Below are 26,664 nucleotides of genomic sequence, written 5' to 3'. Positions count from 1 at the left end.
GGTTTGCTGACACTGGCCAAAGGGTACATGACATATACTGTATTCTTCACCTTTCATGTTTGAAATTTCACAGGACAAAAGCAAAAAAATAAACAAACATGAGCTCCTCCGTTTGTTAGTTGTATGACACTAACTGAAGCTTCTTGGCCTCAGTTTCTTCATCTGTAAAATTCACTACTAACAGTACCTACCCTCATAGGATTATATGAGAAATAAATGAGCTAATACATGTAAAATGCTGAGCCATTACTATTTATAGAGTAACTACTAGGTCCCAGGTGCCAGACGTGGCTAAACAAATATATTATTTCAACTGACTCCTCCCAACAATCCTATGATGCAAGATAACCTCCATTTTCACATGATGATGTGGCCTCAGAGGGGTTCCAGGGCAAAATCCACATAAAAACTCACGTTTGCTTTAACAGCTTTGTTTTCTACTAGATATTCCACTTCCCTAAAAGTGACTTTACCAGTTATTTACAGATGGGGAAACTGAGGCTCGGTGGGTTTATGTAATCCAGTTCTGACTGGTAGGCTGCGAACTAAATACAGATCAGGCAATTACACAACATGCTGTCTGGGTTCTTTCTACTGAAGGAAGGACAAGCTGTCCCCTGCACCAGCCTGACGCATCCACTCTCCTGGGCCAGGAGGTGGGGAAAGCTCTGTATTTCAGCCACTGTGAAGAGCAGGGATGGACGCAGAACCTTCTTCCTCCCTCCGCCCTGAATGAGCCCAACAAGCACTGAGGCTCCTAAGAGAACCACATAAGGGGGAAGAAAATCGAAACCTGAGAGGAACGTTACATGAGCAGCCTCTGCATTTGATAAATTTTTTAGTAAATCTCTTTTCAGGGCCAGGGCCACTTGAGTGAGCACAAGATGCGTGGTGTCTCCCACTGAGACGCGCTCTCACGGAGCGGCCCACAGAGCCCTGTCAACACTGCGAGTCCCAGGATCTCTGAGCATCAGCTGGAGTCTTTCCTCTCAGCAGCTGCTTGTCATCCTGAGAGACTCACTCCAAGAGCCCCCAAGTCCCCAGTCACCGCCTGGCCATCAGTAAGCAAATCATGCAGCCTCCTAGATTAGAAAACCTCTTCTCCCCCCACCAATTTCTCTGTAATCAGCAATGACAGAACAGTTACCACGCATCTGACTTCCAAAAAGGGGCCTCTTCATCAGGACCCAGGACAGGGCTAACAATGCCTTTAGAATACAATGAAGCAACCCTGCCGGCATGGCCAATTTGCATGAAAAACTCAGCTGGACTGCCAACAATTTGCATCCTTTCAGCAGGAACAGAACTGAAGCTGACCTTTACCGCCAGGACCACTTCTGTGTTGCTGTTTGCTAACTGGTTTAAAAAGCACTCACAGATATTCCAATTAAAACTCTTACTTTGCTAAGACAGACCAATGCACACACCCTTTCTTGCCCTCTCAACATTTTCTCAACCTTAAAATGAGCCAGTCAAAAAGCACCATTTTCCTGGAAGTGAGTCACACTAGGCAGTGACGGGGGGCGGCGGAGAAAGCCTCAGGAAGGAGGGAGTGGAGAGGGAAAGAGGCCAGAGTCCTGAGAGGAAGCCCCAGAGACAGCCGGGGCCTCCCTGCACTTTACAAAGAGCAAAGCCACCTCCTGGCAAAAACAAGATAAACACCCAGTTTAAGGCTATTATCTCCTTTATTCAAAAAATAAATATTTCACTTTTGAGTCGACATATTTCAAATCACATTAAGCAACGAGAAGAAATACAGTCCCTTTGGAAATTGCGAACACATGTAGGAAAAGAGTCATGTTCGAATCAGTGGGGATGGGATGAGTGCGGATTCCAACTGAGTCACGATCCAGAGGTTCTTCCTCTCACCAGGTGGAGGTACAAATAGATTTTAGGAGAGAAAAAGAAACACAGACACACGGCTTGGAAGTCTGAAAGGCACATGAAGTGGCCCATAAGGTATATGGCACGTTCACTGATAAAATGTTCCCTATTCCCTCCCAAGAAAAGTGGAAAAACTTTAATCAAGTCAAAGACCAGAGAAGACAGGGCGCTCCTGCTCAGAGCTCAGCTTCGGGGAAATCTCTGACTAGGAAAGCCATTTTGCTTTGGCCTTCCCCGTCCCCTGGCGCTCATTCAGTGACAGTGGGGCGCGTGGCCACATACACAAACACGACAATCAGCAGCACGACCACGGCCAGCGTGGGCAGCACCACCGTGGTGATCTGCTGCCGGGCCTCCTGCATGGCCTGCTTCCGCTCCTTCTTGTCCCGGGACGTCTCCTTCTTGGGCTTCCCTTTGAGCTGCCGCATCTTCCCTCGGGGAGACTAGGAGGGCGTGTCCAGAGAGGGTTCTGAAGGAAGGGTCACACTCCTCCGGTTGGGGTGCAGAATGAGCTGTAGAGAGAACTGTGATCAGGAACCAAAAGAGGGAAAGGAAAAAGAAATCGTCAAGTGAAAGGCAAATGCTAAACCAGGAAAAGTATCTGCAGCTAATAAGACACGGGGTTAAGCACAGCAGAGGTCATACAGCAGAGGTCAGCCCCTCTGAGTGGTGGGCAGTGGGGACCAGCTGGGTATCCACCCCAGGGTTCCACCGCCACCAGTGTGTCCCAGCCGGCAGGCATGGCTGTGCTGTGAACGGGTCACCGGCGTGCTGAGGTAGCACCTCAGCTACACGGGCAGCTGGACAAGGCCCTGGGTTGCATATAAACATAGTCACCTTCTGTGCACGCCATGACATCAAAGGACTGGAAAGCGTTCACTTCACTGCCTCCACTAGGAGGAGAGGGGAGCACATTTCTCCCTTCCAAGGCTCCACCTACTCACTCGGCTGTTCTAAATTACACAATCTGCCGAGCCAATCTCCAGGGTCCGAACTATAGGCAACCTGCAGATTCCAGGCGCGGTGGCTCTCCTCCTTCCTGAGCCTGGGGGCGGCCTCACTGGGACTGAAGAGAGCCCAGACGGCACCAACTCCTCTCGTCTTCCATTGGTTTCTTTACCCATCCATCCCAACCTTTCTGAGCACCCACTGTGTGCCGGGCTCTACTCAAGGAGTTGAGGAAGAGATGGAAGACTTGGGTCTGCCTTCACAAGCCCAGGGGCACAATGGGTTGCAGACAAAGTGGAATCTGGGTCAGACAATGAATGGAGACAGGCTGAGACTGCGATCCTGCCACCCACTCAACCTAGGAATCTCGTAAGTTCTGTGGCCCGTGGAGGGTGCTCAGGTGGTAAAGCAGTGCTGTCAGGAGCCTGGGGCTAAATAAAACCTGTGGATAACTACAGTGCAACAGCTCCAAACACGTCTGACTCTTAGCTTCAAGCAACAGAAACAGACTTTGGTTATTTCAATTGAGAAGGAGTTTACTCAAAAGCTTCTGGCATCTCACAGGATCCGCAGAAAAGCCAGAGGACCAGACTCAGGAAATGAGCAAGACAGAGGAGCTGTGTAGCCATCACCAGAGCCCCAACTCATACCACAGGACATAAGGATGTCACAGGTTGTATCACCTGGACATTGCTACTGGAGCAGGAGACCCTGAGGCCGCGGCCCCTAGAAACTAGACAAAGCCGCTGTCACTTCCTCCAGGATGAATTCTCCAGCACCCGCCCTGGCTTTTCTGTGTCACTAGCTCCCCCACATGCATCTGACTAGCCACTCTGAGGCCCAGTGTGCCTGCAGCCCAGGCTTCCAACACCCATAATAGGTGAAGTATTTTCTAAACATAGGGTTGGATATGGAGAAGGGAAATTAAAAAAAAACAAACAAAAAAAAAAAAACGTCCATCATAATATCCTGGCAGACTAGCATGGATCCAGATGCTTTTGGAGGCAGAAGAGGCTTTTGTAATGATATTGTGTTTCCAGTTTTGTCCCAGGGCAGTGGGTGGTTTGTCACCAACTAATGAGGAAGAGGACATTTACACCTAAGTGACCATGTTAAGTGGCAGAATGTGAAATGTGAATTGCGCTGGGAAAGGTCTTGTATGGTATCCTCCTGTGGGCAGAAAGATTCTCATATCTTTCTACGCCTTTCATCCCATATGGGCTCCCAGAACTTTTTTTTGTATTAGCCACATCAGGCAAAGTTTCTTTTGAGGCAAGATGTCTAATATTATTGCACTGGGATGACATAATGCCAGCCAAAAGCAACTATTAAAATTCAGGGAAACCCCATTTGGGCAAATGTCCACTTGGCTTTTAAAAAATACCCACTGTCACTTTCTTAAGACCTGACAGGTATAGGAACACCTGGATTTACCAATTTTCCCTTTTCAAATCTTTCAAAGAACTTCAGACAGACCCAGGTTCAAACCGAATCCAAGAAATTTTCACTTACTGGCTGAATGGCTTGGGGCAAGTCACCTCACCAGGTCTCCACGTCATCATCAGAACAATGAGCACAACTTCTCTCATCAAGGGTGACCGTGAGGATTCGAAAACGCACAGGTATGTGGCGTTCCGCCCGCCCGCAGGGAAGCGGTCCATGTTGGCTGAGCCAGACAGAGGCCACTTCCTCTCACCCCACCACTCACCCCCTGGGAAGAGCTGTGAGCTTCTCTGAGCCTCACCTACCACTGGGGAAGAGGTAACAATGTCCAGCAGCCCCCCTTGCAGGACCGTGGTGAGGAGAGACAAGGATCTGGGGAGCAAAGGACTTGGTGTAGAGAAGGCACTCAATTCATGGTAGCTGCCACTACTGGAACTTACCCCCGCAGCCTGTGCGTCAGACAGAGCAGGCTAATTACCCCAACTTTAGAGATGAGGGAACTAAGGAGCAAGAGAAAAAATGTCACCAGTCACCCAGCCTGTAAATACTCTCAGTGGCTTCTAACAGAGCAATAGACAGCATCTCTCGTCCAAAGCTATGAGCCACGGTCCATTTTCTCTCTGACACATTCTCACAAAACGGTTTTAAAAGAGACAAGCCATTAGCAGCACTCTAATTTGCAGCCATTTTCCCGTGGAGTAAATGGCCTGTCGGACCTGTGGAAAAAAAGAGGGCCCCGCAGTGGCCCCTCGCAGGACTGGCCACAGGCAGGAAGCAGCAGGGACCCCAGGGTTAAGAGGCGCCCCAGCCACTCTGGCTAACGGCACAGGCCCTGACTTTCATCCTGCTCCTTTAGCTGCTGTCTGCATCTTGTCACATATGTGCAGTTGACATTCAGAGGCACCAGCCTCCGTGATGGACCAGCTCTTGACATTTGTGAGATATATTCAGAAGTTCCTGGAGGCTCAGAAAAAAAGCTTCATGTTGTGGGCAACAGTACAGGTTTGGTCAGGATTGAAGGGACAAACACACTGCTCTGAATTCTGGGTTCTCTGTTAGGCTAAGGGGCAGCCTCCCTGCTTTCACTTACCTGCAGCGCAGGCCTCAAACCACAGCCCAGCACTCTCCCTGGGCCCAAAGAGTCAGGGAAAGCTCTCTGAGATGACAACTGAGGAGAGGAAAAGGGACCAGCTGGGACAAAAGTGGGGCAGCACAGCAGGCAGTGGGAGTGGAAGGAACCATGAGGAGAGCGACAGGATGAACCTGGCAGAGGTCAGGTCGTCCAGGGGCTCACAGACCATGATAAAAAGTCAGGTTTTATTCTAAGAGCATCATGAGGCACTGAAGGGCTTCACCATGGAGGCGAATGTTTTAAAAAGCTCCCTCTGGCTAGACAAGTCCAGTCCGTGGAGAGTGGGCCACAGGGAGTGAAAGGGAGGCTCTTAGAGCCGGCCAAGGAGGGAGGGGGTGGCTCAGAGGGGGAAGGTCAGTGTGGATGGAGAGGAGGATACGGTCGGGTTACATCTGGGGTACAACTGACAGGATCTACTGACAGATTAGACATGGCACATGAGGGAAAGGGCGGAATGACAGGTGGACCTGAGGTTCACAGCTTGAGCAACTGGCTGGGTAGTGATTCTGCCTCATGAGATGTGGGAGAATGGGGTGTGGGGGGTGGGGAGGTGGATTTGAGAAAGAACATTCAGTGATCTGTTCACACCTATCCATGTGTGAGGATGCTTATTAGACATCGCCATGGAGATATCAAGGAGGCAGATGAAGAAATGAGTCAGGAGCTCCGTCTGGGCTGAGGATCTATATTTGGAAGTCGTCAGCTACTGGATGAGGCGAGCTCAGGAAGGGCCAGGTAGGTGGAGAAAAGGGTCCAGAGAGAGCCTGGCGGCACCTGACAGAGGACAGGTGGAGGAAAGCAAGCAAAGGAGCCTGGGGAGAAGAGGCAAGGGAAGAAGAGAATGTGAAGTCCTGGGGACCAAGAGAGTCAAGAAGGGCACTGCTTCGCAACGCCCTTGAGAGACAAAGTGAAGGTAAAGAAGCATTGACCGGATTTTGGCAATGTGGAGACGTGACTGAAGTAACTTCAGTGGAGTGAGAGTTCAGATCAGGGCGACTACAACTGTGACTAGTCTGAGAGAGAAGCTCGTGCCAGAATGTAAATGAACACACTGCTTTCTCCATTGAGAAACTTTTGCCATGAAAATAAAAAAATGTCAACTGAACTAAATTATGCGTAGTACACAGCTGATTCACATTCTGGAGTAAACGCCTTATGACAACTTGTGATAAATGGTTCACACGCCAACACTTTGCCTAGCACTCGGAGAGACAACTGAAGTTCTCCTGGAAGAGCACGTGGGGCCGAGAGAGAAACTAGAGGATGTGTGAAACGTCCAGCAGAATGAGAGAAAACCCTAATGTTGAAAAAAAATAGGGGACAGCTGTAGGAGCAAGGTAAGGGCCCAAAAGGACAGCTTCACCTTTCAGAGAAGCAAAGGCCCAACTCTGAATCCAACAGGAGGGGAAGCAAGGTGGGGAAGATGGGTGAGGACGAGGCAGGTCTGCCCGGACTGCGGGGTGGGATCAAGGAGTTTCTGTTTTCTCAGCAAACAATAAAGGGCTTCTGCTTCAAGTCTGGGGAGTTGGAAAGCAGCCTTGAGTAAAAACAAAGGCCTGAAATAACCATCTCGGAGGCTGGCAAAGCAAGCTTAGCATGGAAACACCAGCCCGTATGGTTGAGGTTCTTAAATGCTTACCATCCAGGCCCTGCCTCCTCCTGGGCGGGCTGAGGACCACCTGCCACATGGTCTGGGCTCAGCCCAATGGACCAGGTGGCCTGCTGGGCCAGGGCTGGCTCATCCAGACTGCCAGAACCTTTAAAACAGGTGCTATGCCTTGAAAAGATAAGCTGGGCCAATCAGCCTCTATTTCAGAAATCTAAACTAAGAAACACAAAGGGACACTAAAGTTGGACAAGCACACAGATCTAGGCACCATGGAAGCCATCCGCAGAAGACAATAGAGGAAGCCAGCTGGGGGAGAAAAGATGGAAGCAGAGAGGATGACGGACCATTGAGACTCGGAGAGAGGGGACTCTGCTCCTGTCTTTCTAGTGTAGTCCTTGCGAGGCCCAGCTCTACAAGGGCTCCTGTGTTACGCTGCCGTGTTTCTGTATCTTATGACAGACACCTCTTTTAACTTGAACTGGCTCTAGTGAGTCTCTGTATCTTCCACCGAAAAGAGCCCCGGTTAAAGTGATTACTCCGGTTTTGCGAAGGGGATATCCAAAGCCTTGTCACTGTCACACAACTAGGGAGTGGCAGAGTAAAAGGTCAAACCCACATCTGCCTAACCCCAAAGACGAAACAGTCCCATCCTTCTGTGCCTGCCCCACATATCGTCCCGGCCCTGTACCCACTTTGGAGCCATCTCTTTGCTCAGGAGGCCCTGGCAGAGAAGAACTCAAAGACAAAGCTCACACGGCGGCCCCGGCGGGACGGAGAAGCCACCAGCCAAGCTCCAGCACTACGACTGCAGCTGCCACCTGGGCACCCCGCTGCCTCTAGCTCCCCTAACCAGGGCAACAGAAGACTTCACAAACACTTGAGTTCCATCTGCTCTGCCCCCTCCCCCACCAACACCGATGGCAACTGGTCAGCACTGGACAATCCAACTGGTCCCCAGTGTGTGGGGGCAGGGGGCAGAGGCAGAGAGAAAGAGGGGAACATTCTTTCTGACAGAATTGTTTTAAGTTGACAATTTTTCTCTGATTATATACCTTGCCTGTTTTTCTATATATGTGCACACATTAAATTGTTGATGTATATTTTGTTTTCCAATTTAGAGGTCATAATGTATATACAGTGTTGGACCCTATTAGGGCAACAGCAGGAACAGAGGTTAAGTACAAGGGTTTCAATGCAGGTTTGAGCATCAGCTCTGCCAGGTCTAGTTATATGACCTTGGGCAAGGTACTGAATCTCTTATGTCCTGACTTTCCTCCCCTGTGAAAAGGGATAAGAAAACCTGCTTTGAGAGTTACTGAAAATTTGAGGGGGAAAAATGCATGACCTGAAGTATCTAGTACATCTGTGGAACAGGCTGTACCAGATGCTCAATAAATGGCACACAGATGGCATCGGATGGGTGGGTACTGGACTTATCAGGGGGATCACTTTGTAAGGTATATAAATGTCTCATCGCTATGTTGTACACCTGAAACTAATAGCATATTGTTTGTCAACTCTAATTGAAAAACAAACAAACAAACAAACAAACAAACAGCACATAGTAACTTGCTATCCGGGGAGGTTTGTCCAGTGAAGATACACAATATAACCCATAGATGATGAAATCCTCCCAGGTTTTTCCCTTTTTCTTGCTAAAACTACAGAGTTATCCATCTGCTGCTGGGCAGGTTTGTTCAGAGGTTTGATGGCAGAAGAAAGTTGGTTCAAGCTGTTGAGGGAAGGTTCAGGATTACACAGCTCAGTCCCAACTCCCACATCCCAAACCTGCTAAACCAGTGCTGCCCAATAGCGGAGCCACGAGCCATAAGCCACATGGGGCTACTCGCATTCAAAATGTGGCTATGATCTAAGTGAGCTGTACAGCGGTAAAAATACACACCGGATTTTGAAGACTTACTCCCGAAAGAGAGAATGTCAAATACCTCCTTCATTTTTTTATACTGATTACATGTTGAAATCATATTTTGGATATACGAGTACTAGATAAAATATATTATCAAAATTAATCTCATCTATATTCTTTTTACTGTTTTCTTTTTTAAACTTTTCCCCACTTTGTGCAGAGAGAAACTAAGCAACAATAAAGTCTAACTTTCCAAAGTCACCAGGCTAGCAAATAATGGAGCTGAGATGAAAATCTAAAAAGAAAATCTCTTTCCAAACCTGTTCACTTTTTTTAATGGGTAAATAAATGTGTCGTGGAGGCTCTGCTTTCAACCAGAAGTAAAATTGCTGGATCACTAGGTAATTCTTTTTTTCAATTCCCATCCTCCCACCTCCTCCCCTCTGGCAACCATCAGTTTGCGCTCTGTATCTATGGGTCTGTTTCTGTTTTGTTTTCTTTATACATTTATCTTGCTTTTTAGATTCCACATATAAATGAGATCATACAGTATTTGTCTTTCTCTGTCTGACCTATTTCACTTAGCATAATATCCCCTAGGTCAATCTATATTGTCGCAAATGGCAAGACTTCATTCTTGTTTATTGCTGAATAATATTCCATTGTACTCGTATGCATGCATCACATCTCCTTTAGTCATTCATCTATTGATGGACATCTAGGTTGCTACCATATCTTGGCTATTACTAGTAATGCTGAGGAGTGCATATATCTTTTCAAATTAGTGTTTTTGTTTTCTTCATATACCCAGAAGTGGAATCGCTGGACTGTATATGGCAAAGCTATTTTTAATTTTTTGAAGCATTTCCATACTGTTTTCCATAGTGGCTGCACTAATTTACAATCCCACCAACAGTGTACGAAGGTCCCTTTTCTCCACATCCTCAGCAGCACTTGTTATTTGTTGACTTACTGATGACAGCCATTCTGACAGGTGTGTGGTGATATCTTTTTACTCTTCTAACGTGGCTACTAGAAAATTTTAAATTCCATGAACAGCTCACATTACACTTTTACTGGACAGTGCTATGCTTGCCCCACGCAAGAAGAAGCAACGTGTTCTGCCCTCTTACAAGTTTTACACATCACAGCCTCAATGCTCAATGGCAGGACTTCCGAGCCTTTACAACCCAGCTCGAGTAGATCTCTCCAGCCTCATCACACCCCACGTGACCCACAGCTACCAACACACCTGAGCTCCCACCCTGCTCGCTCATACCTCTGCTGAAATGCCCTTCTCCCCTTGTACCGTCATCATCCGGTTTCAGTCTCTCATCCTTGGTCAACCCCGGTGCATGGCCCTCAGCTTCAGCCTCCCCAGGCAGAAGCAATGGCTCCCTCCGAGATGCTGTCTCAGTACTCAGTTTACACTTTTACTGCCACACTGACCCCTGGCTACTGCGTAGCTGGCTGGGTCTCTGATGTCCCCCACTGGATTATGTGCTTCTCGGGGATGGCAAACGTGTCTTGCTAGTAATAATAGTCTACTGGGCAGGCATGATGCCTCTCACGTAACAGGTGCTCAACTAATACCTGCTGGATTGAATATCAAAGCTGGAAGAGTTTAAGACAAGCAACTCATCTTACATACCCACCATAGTTACAGTATAGCTATTCTAGAGTAGAAAAAGTTATAGCAGAAAATAATAAATGAGCTAGCTACCACTTATCAATGCTAATTTTACTGTCAACACAGTCCTGCAAGATAGGTAATTTTCCTCGTATTTTACAAAAGAAATTGAGAGTCAGAAAAGTATGGTGACTTGCCCAAGATCAAAGACTATTAAAAAACCAGTACAGTCTCAAGCCCAGTGTTAAAAGCCGTAATAAGCACTCATTAAGTACGTAATGAATGAACAGAGTGAGGATTTAAACTCAGAGCTGATTCCCAAGCCCAGTAGTCCTTTCTGAGTGACCCCACAGGGCCTCCCAGTCACCCCACAATTAAGAACAGTCGACATCCCTTCCTGAAGGTTCACTATCTAGCAGGCTACCGCACAAAAGCCCTCTACAAACACATAAACCTGACCGTGGCCTTGATCCCATTTTGCAGACAAGGGGACTGAGGCTTAGGGAAGGCCCCAGGGAGCAAGTCAGCAGTGCAGCTGGGATTCAAACCTAGCGCAGAAACTGTGCCCCTCCCACCCCACACAGCTGCCTCCAGGTGGCCAGGCTCATGGGATGATGGGACACAGAATCAAGGGTCCACGCCTGGTTCCTGACCATCAGCTCCGGAGGCTGAGGACACAGGAAGCGTGTGTGAGAGGGAGTCCAGGCCCTCCTGTTCTCACTCGGCAGCCGATGAAGCCTGCTCCTTACAGCCAGCGCTGCCGGATTCCTGGAAGGTACGTCTGCCTGCCCTCCCCAGGCTGGACAGTCATCCTGGGTTTAAAGATGCCCACATCCTGCTTGAATTCACAGGTGGGCCAGGCTGCTCCAAAGGCCCCGGGATGTTCCAGGCTGTTGGAGCAGGGCGGCTGAGCACAGCATGACCTGGCCTGGCGACAATGTTAAGTGGCTGCAAACTGTGCCAACTGCATCCCCACCTCCCCGCACAATCAATGTGAACACAGATACCAGGCCCAGGCGGCAGCTCCTCCTGGAAGATCCCGCCCAGGCATGGAGGCCAAAGACCCCGCTGCCTCGCAACGCCATCCGCCTTTCCTCAAGTGCCACAGCTCCAGTCTTCAGAATAAGCAGTTACGGTGCTCGCTAAGAAAATGGCTGTATTTTTCTCCTACTTCATAATCAGAAATGCAAATGAATGAACAACACACAAGAAAGGTGTATGTGGGGGGATCGCCACCATCTCTCCTCATAGCTGCGTTATTATCGTACCATGAGCATTAGAAGGGCTGACCTGCTCCTCGCTCTCTGCCATGACCCTGGGAAGCTGCCCTGGGTTCAGGGAAACAAAAACTGAGAGAGAGCAGCAGCTCTGCGGTTCAGCAAGTAGGCTTGCTTAATTTTATGTCCCTGGTATTTAGCCATAATGGGCCTGTGATCACTTCACTCCAGTCTGTCGCAGAGTGGGGGCAGGGGCGGGCAGGCTGCCAGGAGAACTGTGCAAGATGGGACTCCTGACACCGCTAAGCACCTGCTGATCACATGAGCGCCTTCCCCGGGACCACAGACATGCACAAACAATGACAGCCCCACACGCACACGCACGCACACACACACACACACACATGCCAGCTCCAGCACCTCCCACTGCTGAACAGCCACAGAGGTCGGGGGAGCTCTCCACGTGACCACCTGGCGGCCAGTGGGGGAATCAGAGCTACAGACAGACAGACAAGCCGACAGACACAAACACATAAGCACTTACCTCTCTCATCAAACGCAGAAGGAAGAAGAAAACAGGTAATTTGGTGGCAGCGGTATCAGCTACTCCTAAGTAAAACCCTGAGAACATGAAAGAACCTTTGGGTGGGTCACTGAACAATACTGACATTAAAAGCTAGCGTTCTCAATAAATTAGATCAGTAACATTCCTTCGGCACAATGCAGTTTACAAAGTGCTTTCCTGGGCATCACTCACTTTACCTGCAAAATAACTCTGAATGTTGTGTATTACTGTTCTTCTTTAACAGGAGAAAGGAGAATACAGAGCAATGAAGCTCATGTCAGGGTTTCAATCCCTCTCCTGGCACTTCCAGGGTGTGTGGTCCTGAGCAACTAACCTCTCAGACCTTCAATTACTCTGTACAACAGGGATAAAAATACCTGTGCTTCAAATACTTTTCGAGCATCTGCTATACGTCAGGGGACATTTTGGAGTTACAGCAGTGAGACAGGCAAAATGTTGCCTCATGTAATTTACAGGGAATGTGCAGAGACAGCTAACAAACGAACAGAATATGTGTCAGATGATGCTATGTGTTGTAGAGAAAAATAAAGGGGGGGGGGTGGCGTACAGAGGTTGTACATTTAGAGTAACCAATCCCAGAAGGCTTCATGAGAAAGTGACACTAGACCAGAGACTCAAAGGAAGTGAGAAGTGACCCATGCAGATTCCTGGGAAGACCTTCTGGGCAGGGCGGGGCACGTGCAAAGGCCCTGAGGTAGCCCCCCCACCCCCACTCCCAGCATGTCTGAGAAGCAGCACAGTGGCCAGCGTGGCCGAAGAGGGCAGAAGGGAGCACTGAGGGGTGAGGTCAGAGTGGGAGGGAGCAGGTAGAGGGCGGGAAGGTGGCCATCAGAGGGCTCTGCCTGTATTAGTTATTTATTTATTCCCTTTTTTATTATTATTATTATTAGTTTCATGTGTACAAAACAATGTAATAGACATTTACACCCAAGGGGGTTGTCACTTTGTGAGGGCTCTGCTTGTACTTAAAATGAGTACTGAGGGACAACTGACTGCAGAGGGTAAGGGCTGAGGCAGGACATCCCCAAAGATGCTACTGAATTATTCAGGTCAGCCACGGCGGCTGGGTCCCGGGCAGAGCAGATGTGGTAAAAAGCGGTCAGCTCCTGAGGGCACTGAGAAGGTAGAGTCAACATGATTTACCAGCAGACTAGAACTGGTGTGTGAAAAAAGAAAATGGACTAAGGCTGTGTGGCCTGAGCAAGTGGAAGCATGGAGGTGCCACTTAGGGAGGCAGGGAAGGTGCAGGGGGCCTGGGGTGGGTGTGTGGGAGGCTTGGACGGGTCAAACGTGAGATCCTATCGGACGTTCCTAGTGGAGCAGCCTGCACGGAGCAGGGCGTTGGAGGCATGAGTCTGGTTTAGGGCGAGAGCTGGGCTGGAATAGGAAGGTCGGGGGCCGTCGGCACAGAAAGCCTGGCGGCTGGTCACTGAGCACACACAGAGACGGCGCTGAGGACCGAGCCCCCCCTCTAATGTTTAGGTCTTGGGGAGCTGAAGAGCAGCTAGTAAAAGAGACTAAAAAGGTGTGAAAGGAAGACAAGCAGGAGGAGTGTGGTGTCTTGGAAGGCAAGTGCAGGAAGTGTCCTGAGGAAGAAGACCAGCGTCTTCATTTGATTTGGTCACGTTTAGGCAATCGGTGACTTGAGAGAACGGTTTTGGTGGAGAGGTGGGGAGGGGCAACGATCTGAGGAGGTCCCAGAGCGGAACGGAGCAGAGAGGCTGGAGGCCACAGGCAGGCAACGCCTCTGCAAACAGGACTGAGAGGCCAAGCGCCTGCGCTGAAACGCCCGTTCTGCCACCTATCAGCCCTGTGACCTCAGGCAAGTGACTTAATCTGTCTGTGCCTCAGATTTCTCAGCTGAAAAATGGGGGATAATAACCTGATGAATTCATGTATGAGAATAATGCTTGGAACATACTAAAAACTACGTATTAGGTAGCGTCATCATTCATCTTCATCATCATTAGTTATGCGTCAGTTAATGATGGGAATATGTTCTGAGAAACATGTCATTAGGCGATTTCGTTGTGCAAATAGCACAGAGTGCACTTACACGGCCCTAGATAGCATAGCCCACGACACACCTCGGCTGTATGACCGAGCCCACTGCTCCTAGGCTACAAGCCTGGACGCAGGTTACTGTACTGAATACTCTACAACATTACAATGCCTGACAACATCACTAGGCAACAGAAAATTGTCAGCTCCATTATCATCTTATGGGACCACCGAAGTATATGCAGTCCATTGTTGACGGAAATGCTATTAGGTCATACATGACTGTATTAGAAAAACAGGGTCAGAATTAGAAGAGTGCATGAGGATGTGTTTTGTTTTGTTTGTTTGTTGATGCAGTTACAGAACGTGTGCACTACGGGGGGGAAATGGACCAAGAGGAGGCAGGAAAAGGAACTGATGGAGCCAGTTCTGGAGTACCAGTTGGGGTTCACCCCAGACAGGGGCCCGATGTGGCAGTGGGAGTCTGTGCAAGTTCTCACCGGTTCTCCGTGAAGTGGAAAGAAGGTTATCAGCATAGGAGGCAGGAAGATGGAGACATTGGAAGTCTGAAAAGAGAGAAGCTCTACACTAGCCGTCCAGGAGGGGAGAACAAATGCATCAGAGGGCTGCCATGTACCCACCACCAGCACAGGGCCCTCCTGTGGTCAGAGGTCACAGATCTTACAGCAAGGAGAGTCAGGGTGGCACCAACTGCGCAGGTGCAGGTACAGGGGGGTGGGTGATGTCAGATTTAACCAGAGCAGGGGTTTTGTCAGGCCAGTGTTACCAAGGGAGAGAAAGACAATGTGAGGATTCTGTGAGATTACAAAAGCACTTGGCACAGGGCCTGGCATCTGAAGCGCTGCTGTTATTCAAAGAGCTTTAGTGGCCTGTCCGAGAAACACCCCTCTCCCATACCCCACACCCCACTCCCAACACACACACAGACTTCAGGATCTGAAAATTCAGCTGGAGTCTCAGTTGGGCTCTTTCCTCTAAGCCATGCCTCTCCCCTTTCAGTTCCAGTTGCTGTCACATTTCTCAGGCCAAGATGTGACAAGATGACACCTCTCCTGCTCATATCAGAGAACAAACAAGCCCATGTGAGTGCAAGCGGGTCCTCACATGCTCCTTCCAAGAATCAGAAGCAAAGGAGGCTCTTCCCATCTTGAGGAAATCCTGGCTTTCCAGGACCTGCCCCAGGATTACACAAAGTTCTGCAGGTTCTCAACTACCAACTACCAACGCTTCTCCCTGAAGACCTGTGAGGACACAGCTGGAAGCAGGGCCTTTGGTGGATCTTTGATTTGGTCTCGGAGTACCAGTTATTTAACCCTGGACCGCCCACGGACCTTCTTTACAGAGGAGCTTTAAAGTCAAATTAATAGTGATCCAGCCTCCAGCACCACACGTTTGCATTAACCAGCTGACCTGGAGCAAAGTGAACCGTGGAAAGGACAAAGACGACAGCTAAACAGAAAAGAAGGAACCTGAAATTCCTGTAAGAGGGCCCAAAACAATGGCGTATGAGAAGGTATAATGCACAGAACTAGAGTTAGGAGCAGTGCACACCACACAAACGGAAACCAAAGTTTTACAAGGTAATACATAAGCTTACTAGGTACAACACAAAATGATAATTTCTTTTTTTTTTATTTCATTAGAAAAAAAATGCCAGTTACAATCCACTAAGAAAGATTTCACAGTCAGTTAATGGGCTATGGTATGACCTGCAGTTGATAAACACTGGATTAAGAACATCTCCCACCAGTGAGGGCGACTCCATGGTGAAATCATGCTCCCGGGAGAACCTGTGGAAACACTAAGTCGAGAGGTCTGTACACCAAAAAGAGCATGAGCTCCGTGTTGGAGAAGTGCTAGGAATAGCTGTGCCCTTCAAGACAGAACCTGAACCAGTGGGTAGAAGTTACAGGGAGCGACTGGACTGCTCTGGGCGCAGGGAGCTCTCTATCTCTGGAGAAACCAAAAGGCTAACGGGATGCTGCAAACGGGATTCGGGAATTAGATGAAAGAGATGCACCCAAGAGTTACTGGAGCTTCTCTCCACCCCGCAGCCTTCTCTACCTTGATGAATAACAGGCGGCTGTTATGAGAATGCAATGGAAATAACGTGTGAAAGCCCTCAGAAAAGTTACAAGCTCTTCTAAGGACTCTCCGTCCTTAAATGGCAATTCTTAATCCAAACCGGTACATTTCTTCAACTTCATCTGCTATTCAATTAAGTACTTGAAGACAACAGATACTAAAAAAGTAAGCATCCTTAATTTATCACATTGTGAACGCCAGCTCAGCTCTGTGACAGCTCGAGATTAAGGCACGGTTGGGGAACTTTTTGTAGAAACATGCAGACCAGCCAACTGTACGCGATGGGTTTTTTACGGCAGTGCTTTGTTAACTTTTCCATTTCAAATTGGCAGAGGTGAGTGAACCCTCATCCCTGGAGGCCAGGTCTGGGGCAGATTCGCTGCAAGAATAAAATCTCATTTGTCTCCTCTTTTGTCTTAAAATGTCAGGCAATCATATATAACATTAGCCCTTGTTTATTTACGATGCAATTGGCATTGTGATGAAGCCTCTGTGACTCTCACTCACTGCTGACAACATCCGCTGCCGCAGGCTCTCCTGCGTCACATCTTAGGCATGAAATGAGGTTTGGAGAGGTTGTGTAAGTTGCCCAGGACCACACAGCAAGCCAGTGGTGAATAGACAGAAACCCCGACAGTCTGGTTCTGGAGCCTTGCTCTTCACCACTAAGCTATGTGGAGTTTTCCTCCAACCAACATCCGTATTTGCTTTAATATTCTTTAAGTGTTATTTCCTCCAAATCTTTGGGTAAAACATGACTGTAGAGGAAGCTGCAGACACTCAGCCCGAGCGCAGCCCTCACTCTGTGGTGCACCCTGAGAGGAGAGAACCACAGCTCTGCCAGGAGTCATCAGCCTGTCCTCGCGCATCTGTGGCCCGGCAGGGGCTAACAGCCCCTTGTCTCCCTCGACGTGTGACAGTTCTCATGTTCTGTTAGGCCTGAACTTCATTAACAACCAAGATATCACAAGCGCCGGTTGTTTATGGCATGTTTAAAATGAAAAATTCATCTCTATGCTACATTGCAGCAAGTTAATGACAGAGCCCAGCTGATGGCAGACATACTGAGAAAGAGCGAGGTATTGACTGAATTAGCAAATACACACAAGCCACACGCGCACCCAACACCATGCATCTGGGCCTTCCCAAATCAGGAAGCTGGGGGCTCAGTCCATCCAGAGGGTCAGCCTCCGCTAGACAGGGACAAGCTCGCTCAACCATTCGTTTGTTCAGCAAACACTTGCTGAGCACCTCAGTGCTCAGGACTAGCCAATTGCACAGCCGTTCACTCGCCAATTCATTCGTTCAGTCACTCACTGGGTGCCTATTACATGCCAGGCCCAGTGAACTGTTGTGAATATGCCGGGTGATTAACTGACTGCTGCATCTGACCAGTCACTGATTCACCACACACAGGACAACCTGAGGTGCTGCTAGGCACTGTCCTGGCAGTGGGGATGGAATAATGAACAAGACAAAATTCTCCATCTGACGGAACACACACCCTAATAAAGCAGGAGACAGACAGAGATGAGTCAGTCCGTAATATGTCAAGGAGTGAAGCGCTACGAAGAAAGACAAAGCAGCATAAGGTGACAGGGAGGAGGGGGTGTGCTGTCATACAGAGAGTGTAACAAGGGACCACATCTCTGATTAGAGAGCAGAGGCCTGAAGGAAAAGCAAGAACAGGCCTAAAGCAGAATTAGGAGGAGAAGGGACCCCGGCAGGGAACGGGGAGGGCGGAGCCCCTGAGGAAGAGCCAGGCCTGAAAGGTTTTCAGGAACCACAGCCGACTAGGGCACGCAGCTAAGGTCCAGTGAGAGAGAAGAGCAGAAGCCAGAAGATCAACCAAAAAGGACTCTACAAACCCCCTGGCAAAGGTCTCTAAGCCTATCGTTTGTGCTGCACCGTAGGCTTTGATTGCTACCAAAATTCAAATATTCTCCGAAAGGCAGGCAGTAAACTGTGTTGCTATCAAATATTTACACAGCACTGTGTCAATATCCTCGGGAGTCTCCGCAGGGTGGGTTTTGGGGTGGGGGAAGGAGAATGACTCCATCAGACAATGAACGTGCCTGTTGAAATTGCATCTATCACTAAGTGATACACCTTTAATCTTTAACCTAAAGGCCACCTTTTTTGCTGAACTGTACACTGGTTTACCAAACAGACCAGTTGATGAGGATGGTTTGGGCAAAGCGCCCGAAACAAGGCTTTCAAGGTTTGCTGATTTTGCCAGTGGCCTCTCTGCAGAGTGCCCCAGGCCAGCAATGAGCTCAGTCCCCACAGACCATGGCGGGTCACTGTTAACTAAGGCAAACCCAGTCACCTAAGTGAGGGAGGGGTCTCCACACCACCTTCAAACGCCTTCCCTCACCAGCCCCACCCCCATCTTGTTTCACTGCTTACTTAGGAGCAGATTATTCTCCTTCTGCACTGACTTTCGATTCTATATCCATCCCATATCCAAATGAAATGAACACGGCACAGACACAGGTACACACCCCAAACTCTGAGCCTGCATGCTCTCCCTGGTGACACTGAGGTCCTCATGTCTCTCTCTCACGCACATGCCCTCCTGCCTCCAACCTTCTGATTCCTCAACCTCCAGACAGAATGATTTCACTTAAGCCAAGGTCTGATATTAGTTCCCTAACTAAAAAGCCTTCAGTGACCACCAGTGCCACCAAATGCAGTGCACACTTGGCCTGGCCTTCCAGGTCCTGGGTGTCAAGCCCAAGCCCACCCCCTCCATCATGTCAAGCAGTCATACCTCTCTCTGTCCCTCTGCAGCAGTGGCAGGACAAGCCAGCATATGCCTACACCCAAGTCTCCTCATCTTGGCCAGCTTTACATACCCACCACGGAGACAACTTCCCTGATTCCCTTACTCAAAACTAATTACCTTTTTACCTACTCTTATGCCTTGAAAAGAGCCCTTCTTCTGTTCTGCCTTTTTAAAGAGCTAATCATTTTTGTATGCCTTGCCCACCAGGGGTTCAGTAAGTCTTTGCTGAATGATACAAGCCTGTTCTTCCTACTAATGTTGCCCAAGCCAGAAGTTTGGGGGTTTTACTGGATGCCTCCCTCTCCCCCATTCCCTACCTCACACTGTTTCCCAAGTCCTCCCAGTCCCTTATCCTAACCATCTCCGAAACATCTCCCCCCTTCCCCACCCCCACTACCGCTAGGTCAGACCCTCATCTTCGTTCACAGGATGCTGCACCAGCCTCCTAACCTGCGCTTCCCTGCCATACCGTACCTTACCACTCTCTTGAGCCCCAAATAGTATAAACACTTCTAACTCCTTCTAAAATCAGTGCCCATGCATACAGGGCAAAGGACGCTACAACTTACCCATCCCACACGTTCCCCTCACCAGCACAACATAACGTGGTAACGATCGCAAAGAATCACTATAGAAGCAGATGTGAGAGGCATACATACATCTTTAGCAAAGGGGTAGAGATGATTCATGTAAACCTCACATGTTGAAGGACTAGTTGTTGGACACTCTTAAGCCAAAACACATCCCTGATGTACACATGCATCACTTCACACTTCAAGGTTATTACCAACCAACCAATCACACTAAACTAGTCACGAGAAAGCCAAGCTAACAGTAACTGATCATTAACATCTCGATTCCTAGCAATAAAAAATTGTCACAGATTCAAGATGGCACTGACACTGTGCTGTTAGAGGGTCATTTCCAAGATCTACAGGAAGTCCAATGGCCTGTGCAAGCCCACGCTCCACAGAAGCCTGAAACGCACCACTGCTGAGCCTGGCAAGGCAGCGGACTCCCAGTGAAATATGAAACAGTCATCCACAAACTCCAGCAAGGGCAGTGATTTAATACCAATCACATTTCAGGAACCTTCCATAATGTCTTTGTGATTACTGGTAGGTAGCCCGTAGTTGTACCTTAAAACTTGGAAGTCTGATAAAAGAACTTGTGTGTTAGACTCGAATCACCATTCTCTTGCCATTCGGAGACACGTTAGAAGTAGAGACTGAGCCTACCGAATCCCTGCGTTAAAAGACAAAGCTGGGGGTGGCTGGATGGCTTAGTTGGTTAGAGTGTGAACTCTGAACAACAGGGTTGCTGGTTCAATTCCCACATGGGCCAGAGAGCTGAGCCCTCCACAACTAGACTGAAGGACAACAACTTGGAGCTGATGGGCCCTAGAGAAACACTCTGTCCCCCAATATTCCCCAATAAAATTAAAAAAAAAAAAAGACAAATCTGGGGCCGGCCCGGTGGCTCAGGCAGTTAAGAGTTCCATGCTCCTAACTCCGAAGGCTGCCGGTTCGATTCCCACATGGGCCAGTGGGCTCTCAACCACAAGGTTGCCAGTTCAATTCCTCGAGTCCCGCAAGGGATGGTGGGCAGCGCCCCCTGCAACTATGATTGAACATGGCACCTTGAGCTGATCTGCTGCTGAGCTCCCGGATGGCTCAGTTGGTTGGAGCGCATCCTCTCAACCACAAGGTTGCCGGTTCAACTCCCACAAGGGATGGTGGGCTGTGCCCCCTGCAACTAGAAACGGCAACTGGACCTGGAGCTGAGCTGTACCCTCCACAACTTAGACTGAAAGGAGAACAACTTGAAGCTGAACGGCACCCTCCACAACTAAGATTGAAAGGATAACAACTTGACTTGGAAAAAAGGCCTGGAAGTACATACTGTTCCCCAATAAAGTCCTGTTGCCCTTCCCCAACAAAAAAAAAATCTTAAAAAAAAAAAGACAAATCTGATCCAGTTACTCCCCAGTGTGAGGCTGCCCAGGAGTGTTCCACTGCCTGCCTTTCAGCCCCACTCTCCCGCCCGAGGCCTTCAGTCCTCGTGCAGACCCACGGGCACGCCATGGTCTTGCTGGCCTCCCAGACCTCCGTCCACATCTCAATTGCCGACTTCCACCTCTTTTCTCCCAGTCACTCCTTCCACTTGGCAAACTCCTCTTTCAAGACCCATCTCAAAGGTCACATACTGTTGAAAGCATTTCAGCCCCCAGAGTGAGTGAGAGCCCATCTCTGTGCCCCATGACTCCTGGTCATTGATTCCACCACAGTGTGCGTCACACTGTATGAAGGTCCCTCAGTTGTCTGGTGTTCCCATTACATCCTTTGCTTGGAACTCATCAGATTGACCCACCAAACTGGTACCATAAAAAAACCTCGAATTCAAGATCATAGAAAAGTTGTCTTCATTTGAGGTTAGAGTACACCGAAGATAAAGTTAGAATTCCGGAATTCCCATTCACTGCCTAGAATGGGAGGCCTGAGGAGAATGGAGAGGCTCACTCAACTAGGACAGAATTCCCATTTCAGGCGTGTGTTTGTATGTGTACATGGTTTCACAAACATACACACAAAAGTAAAGCTCAAGGGTAAGGGGAAAAAAGCACGTTCCTTGTGAACATATTTCCTTCTAAAATGTGTTTTAAAAGGAAAGCTGGGTACTAATACTCAGTGTGTTTCTTTTTTCCCCTGTAGAAAGTCAGTCTTTTCTTCTACAATCTGGAATCAAGTTTCATTTGTTATTTCCTGAGCTAAAATGTTGTATACATTTTTTTATATCAAAATATTTGGTGAGGGGGCTACTTGGAAAGGAGCCTGGGCATTCGAATTTTAGTTGATTACATATTGGTTATTTACTTATTAAGGTTTCAAATGAAATCGTGGTCCACCCCTGTGTTGTAAGAGTTGATATTCTGGAGTTTGGAGGAACAAATCACTCCCTGTACCATCTTCCAGAACACGACATCCATTTTAAGCACATCTTTGTGAGTCTGACAGTTATTTTACTGCCCTTGGAAAATCAAAGCCATTGCAATCTGCCAAGGAAGTCAACAGCGAAAGGGAGAAGTGTCTTACAAGCCGCTGCAATGTGATAACATTGCTGTGGGACCTTGAGCCAGGTTTGGGGCCCTGGTGACATAGCCTCTGCATGGACCACGCTGGGAGTATGGAATTCATTCAAGTGCGGGCGGAGGTCATTACAGGTTTAAGCAAGGGAGTGAACTGTATGACCAGTACTTACAAAGCTCACTCTGGGTCCAAAGTGATGAACAGAACGGAGGGGAAGTGGAAGCAGGGCAGCCAGTTCAAAGGCCTTTGCAGTAACAGAGGCAAATGACATTGTCATTGGACTTGGAGGTGGATGTGGTAGGTGGCAAGTGAATTCAAGATCTACTTTAGGAGAAGCATCGCTAGGACTTGGCGATTTGGAGGAAGAGAAAGGTGAGTGACTCCCCAGTTTCTGGCTTGAAAAAGCGAGTTAACAGCTGTGCACCTTAATGAGATGGGGGAAGGGAGGTCTGGAAAGGGGATGTGGTAGGAGACCAAGAGTGAATATTTGGACCCATTAAGACTGAGGTGCCCATGAGCTAATACCCAAGTTCACTAACTGCTATAAAAGGGATAAAAAGTGCTACAAAGTACAGAGTCATTCACACTGGTGACCCTTCATGCCCTCCTCTTAGGGTGTTCCGATGTCCACCTCTGTGCCAGCCAAGGTGAGTGCACCACGTGAGGAGCCTAGGGGGCCAAACTCAGCCAAGACACATACAGGCTGCCTCTGTGATGACCCTCAGTAGTAACACAGATACCACACTGGGGTTAAGAAAACAGTAACTTTTAACAGTAAAATGGTATTTGCATCACACCACCATGGCAAGTAAAGTATGTAGCCTATTTTCTTCGATTACAAGTGTCACATAATAGGTTTGCTGATTTCTTGATACTGGAGTTTTCCCGAAGTGCCAGTAGAAGGCTCTTCGTATCTAGTCTTGTGCCCTGACAGTATACCGTCAGTACCACCCTGTTTAGGGGGTTCCAAGTCAGAGTCTCCCCTAGGAAAATGTGGGTCTAAGGTGGCATCAGATGCAGAGGAAGGTCTCTCAACAAAAAGACCAGAGGAGATGGCCTATTTTAGAAAAACAATGACTCACTGAAATCACATCCTGTTCTTAAGTTAACATGTCTCCTGACCAAAACCTGGTTTCCTATCGCGATGAGTATATTTTCCAATTCCCCCATCAAAGGACAAATCAAAATGTCATCGACAATCTGCTTTCTAATTAAAAGTTGAGCCATTTAAAAAAAATCACATTTAACTAAACAATTCCACATGGTAATAAAGCACTGTGCTCTGCCTCCTTGATTGATAGAACCATTTGCAATTATTTAAAGGAGAAGGGAGGGAGAGAACATTATTAGATACAGCTAGATTAAGCTGAACAAACCCTTGTTAGTGTCCTCCAGTTTACTCACAGAGTAAGACAGTGCAGCATTAATGTAAACTAATTAAATTTCCTGCATTTAAATAAGCCCCCCCCCCCACACCAAAAAAAAACAAACTTACAAGACTAACTGGAAGGTCTCAGGAAGATATCTACAGATCCCTATTTTTTCAAGAACTTGGCCTGGCAGTGGGTGGGGGGAAACACCAGGGTCAGAATGCGTCTCTCAACAGAAGGTCAAGGCTCCCCTCCCTGAAAGGAGCACTCAGGTGGGTAAGAGACAGGGGAGAGACAGAGCCCCCGGGTTTTTGTGATGGCAGCACTGGCTTCCAAGGGGAAGGACCGAGATGGAGCAGAGGAGAAAACGCCATTCACACTGGCAATGTGACGCCATGTGAAATATCTAACTGCTAAGTCTGTTTCCTGACTGAAAAGGAAATGTGACCATGGGCCCCTGCCTGTGTGCTAGAATTGGTGGGAAAAGGAAATCTGGCGACATGTATAGAAGCACCGTGTAGAAGGGGAAGAAGTCTGCACCTGGAAGAGAAGGCTGCTGGTTACCGTTAGGGAGGAAAAGCTGGGGCAAGTCCTCTAAGAAGGAGGTGACCAACAAAACTGAATTAGTAAGGAACGTCTTGCACACTTAGCAGGTGCAACAAACAGTCTGAAACAAGGAACCTGCTGACTCACTCACTTAAAGCTAAAAGATCTGAAGTAGGGAGGTGGGTTAAGTTGCAACTGTCCTTTGACAAAGCAGCTTGGAAGATCACCCAGACGGATGCCACCTGGCGAAAAGGAGGGACCACAACCACGTCATGACCCAACCCCAACCTCATGCATCCCCTATTCAACACCAGCCACAGGGAGGCAGAGGCAGGCTGGGAGCTATGCTCCCATGTCACCAGTTTCCTGACCCACCTGTCACCTCCCTTCCCTTCCAGCTTCTGGATTACTGCTCTTTACATAGTCCCAAATTGCCCATGAAAAAGAAAAATCAGAAACAAAAGCTTTGCTATTAGCTTCATTTCACTGAAAGCCAAGATGCAAAGGAGAACCAGAGATGAGCGATTTCTGACGAATGCTCAAGGAACAGAATTGATTTGAGAATGATTTACAGTACAGGCCCTAGAAGGATGGAGTGGTGGAGGTAGAAACGGAACCAACACAGGAACTGACGGTCTAGTGGGGGAGGCTGACTCACTGTTTATTCAATAAACGTTGATGGAGCATCGACTGTGTCCCAGGCACAATTCAGATACACCCTTGAGGAGCTTACTGGGAAAACACACAATCAAGCAACGAGGATCAAGTGTGGAAATGCTCAGATGGGGAGACCCCGGAGAAGGAGCCCCCACACTCAGTACAGCCACGGGAGATCAGTCAGAGGAGCACGAGATCAGTCAGTAAAGCCCATAGGACACAGGCCAGTAAGACGCAGACAGTATCGTAGGGGTTCAAAGGCAGGAGAAGTCACCGCCAGAGGGAGGGAATCCCAAAGGCTTCATTCCCAAGGAGGCAGCATTTGAGAAAGGCCTTGAAAGATGAAGAGGAACATGGCCAGGCAGAGAGGAGGGGTAAAATAATACACGCAGACCCAGGCACGTCTGTGGCAACTCAGGGACGGTAATCCCTCCCCAAACATGGGTTCCCTCATTAGACAACTTTAGTAGACACAAATTGACTCCTACTTACCTTTTCTTCAACTTCAGGAACTGCTGTTTCTATAGTTTCAAGCAAACGGATTTCCAGTAGAGGTGACTTGAGTTTTTTCTGTTGAGAAATCAGAAGAAGAGGTAAATAGGTTTGGGGGAGCTACTTCTCCACACACCCCTTTTTGGGACAAACCCCCCCACCAGTCCATGCTGAGAAGGCTGTCACATGGCTCTCCTCCCCCAACTGACTGACTGGGGATGGACATTTGTCACTGTCAGACACACTGTCTCCCTCCGTCCCTGCTTCACTCATTTGAGAATAAAGACATGCAAACCGGGCAGGAAGTGGTGAGCCCCAAACCAGAAAACAGAGACACACACACACACAGATAGATAGGAGGTGAGCAGGGCCACGCAGCCCAAGTTAGAGGGGCCTTCCTGCTTCAGTTCCCAGCAGGCGGGTCAGGCTTTGCTCCCTGCGATTCCTGAGATTCCTACAACAAACCCCATACTAACGTACGATAGCTTGAGAGCATTTCTGTTCCTTGCAACCAAAAATCACTGATTTAAGAATAAGAGATCCAAAAAAATGAGAAGAAGAAGATGAGATCCAGGGTTGGGACGAAAAAAGGAAACAAAAGTAGAGGGTGAAGAAAGAGGCTTCGGAAACAAAGCCTTGGAAAAAAATAGAAGAAGATGAGAGAAAGTGATCTTGGCCTCTGCACTCCTGTCCCACATGTGAGAAGAAAGGAAGACAGAGATGTGTGTGAGGCCCAGAGAATAGATCCAATAAATAATTCATAAAACCCCAGCGCTATTAAATATTAAGATGGAAGCCCAGATACTGGACAAAAGGGACTCCTAATATGAGCATTATCCATAACAAAACAAAATAAATAAGAATTACACTGAAAATAGAAAGGTGAGAAGTACTGAAAAGTACCCACAGCAAGCAAGGAATAACTGAGTAACTATACAATGCCCATCGTTGCTAAAATAAGAAGTGTAATAACTCAAAGATAAGTCTTGATTTATCATGCTGCCTTTTGTGTGTCTTAAACAATAAATATTTTATTTGCTCATGGTTTAGTGCGTCAGCAATGAGTGCTGGGCTCAGCTGGGAGGTTTTTCTTCTGGTCTTGCCCGGTTTGCTTATGTGGCGGCTCAGCTGGGCTGGATGGTAGAGCAGATGACACAGCTCACAGGCCAGTGACTCGTACTAGCTGTGTGTACTGCCTTGATAGTCTATTTTAGTAAACATGAACGTCTCTTTCCTGAGATCTTCAAAGATGTATGCCCTCTATCCCCTTGCCACATTTTTCCATTGGTTCTTGAGTTGGTC

The 26,664-nt window shown here is 48.2% G+C and overlaps 1 long non-coding RNA gene across 8 annotated transcripts in view; it reads right to left on the bottom strand.

Moving 5' to 3' along the window:
- Positions 1-1,666: 1,666 nt before the first annotated feature.
- The window catches only part of LOC109450353 (single-pass membrane and coiled-coil domain-containing protein 4), a 64,573-nt gene continuing 39,575 nt past the window's right edge, over positions 1,667-26,664 (bottom strand). For 2 of the 8 annotated variants that reach the window (XR_012497433.1, XR_012497431.1), the window contains exons 2-4: positions 25,363-25,440; positions 12,275-12,351; positions 1,667-2,408 (exon numbers count right to left, since the gene is read on the bottom strand). This is a non-coding gene — a long non-coding RNA (single-pass membrane and coiled-coil domain-containing protein 4). Of the gene's footprint in view, positions 2,409-12,274; positions 12,352-25,362; positions 25,441-25,523; positions 25,547-26,664 lie in introns of those variants that run through there. The other 6 variants (XR_012497438.1, XR_012497437.1, XR_012497434.1 and 3 more) reach the window with 5 other exon arrangements.

This window comes from Rhinolophus sinicus, linkage group LG06 (genome assembly GCF_036562045.2).
Source record: "Rhinolophus sinicus isolate RSC01 linkage group LG06, ASM3656204v1, whole genome shotgun sequence".
Taxonomy (NCBI): Eukaryota; Metazoa; Chordata; class Mammalia; order Chiroptera; family Rhinolophidae; genus Rhinolophus; species Rhinolophus sinicus.
This window is presented reverse-complemented; position numbering and strand designations above follow the sequence as displayed.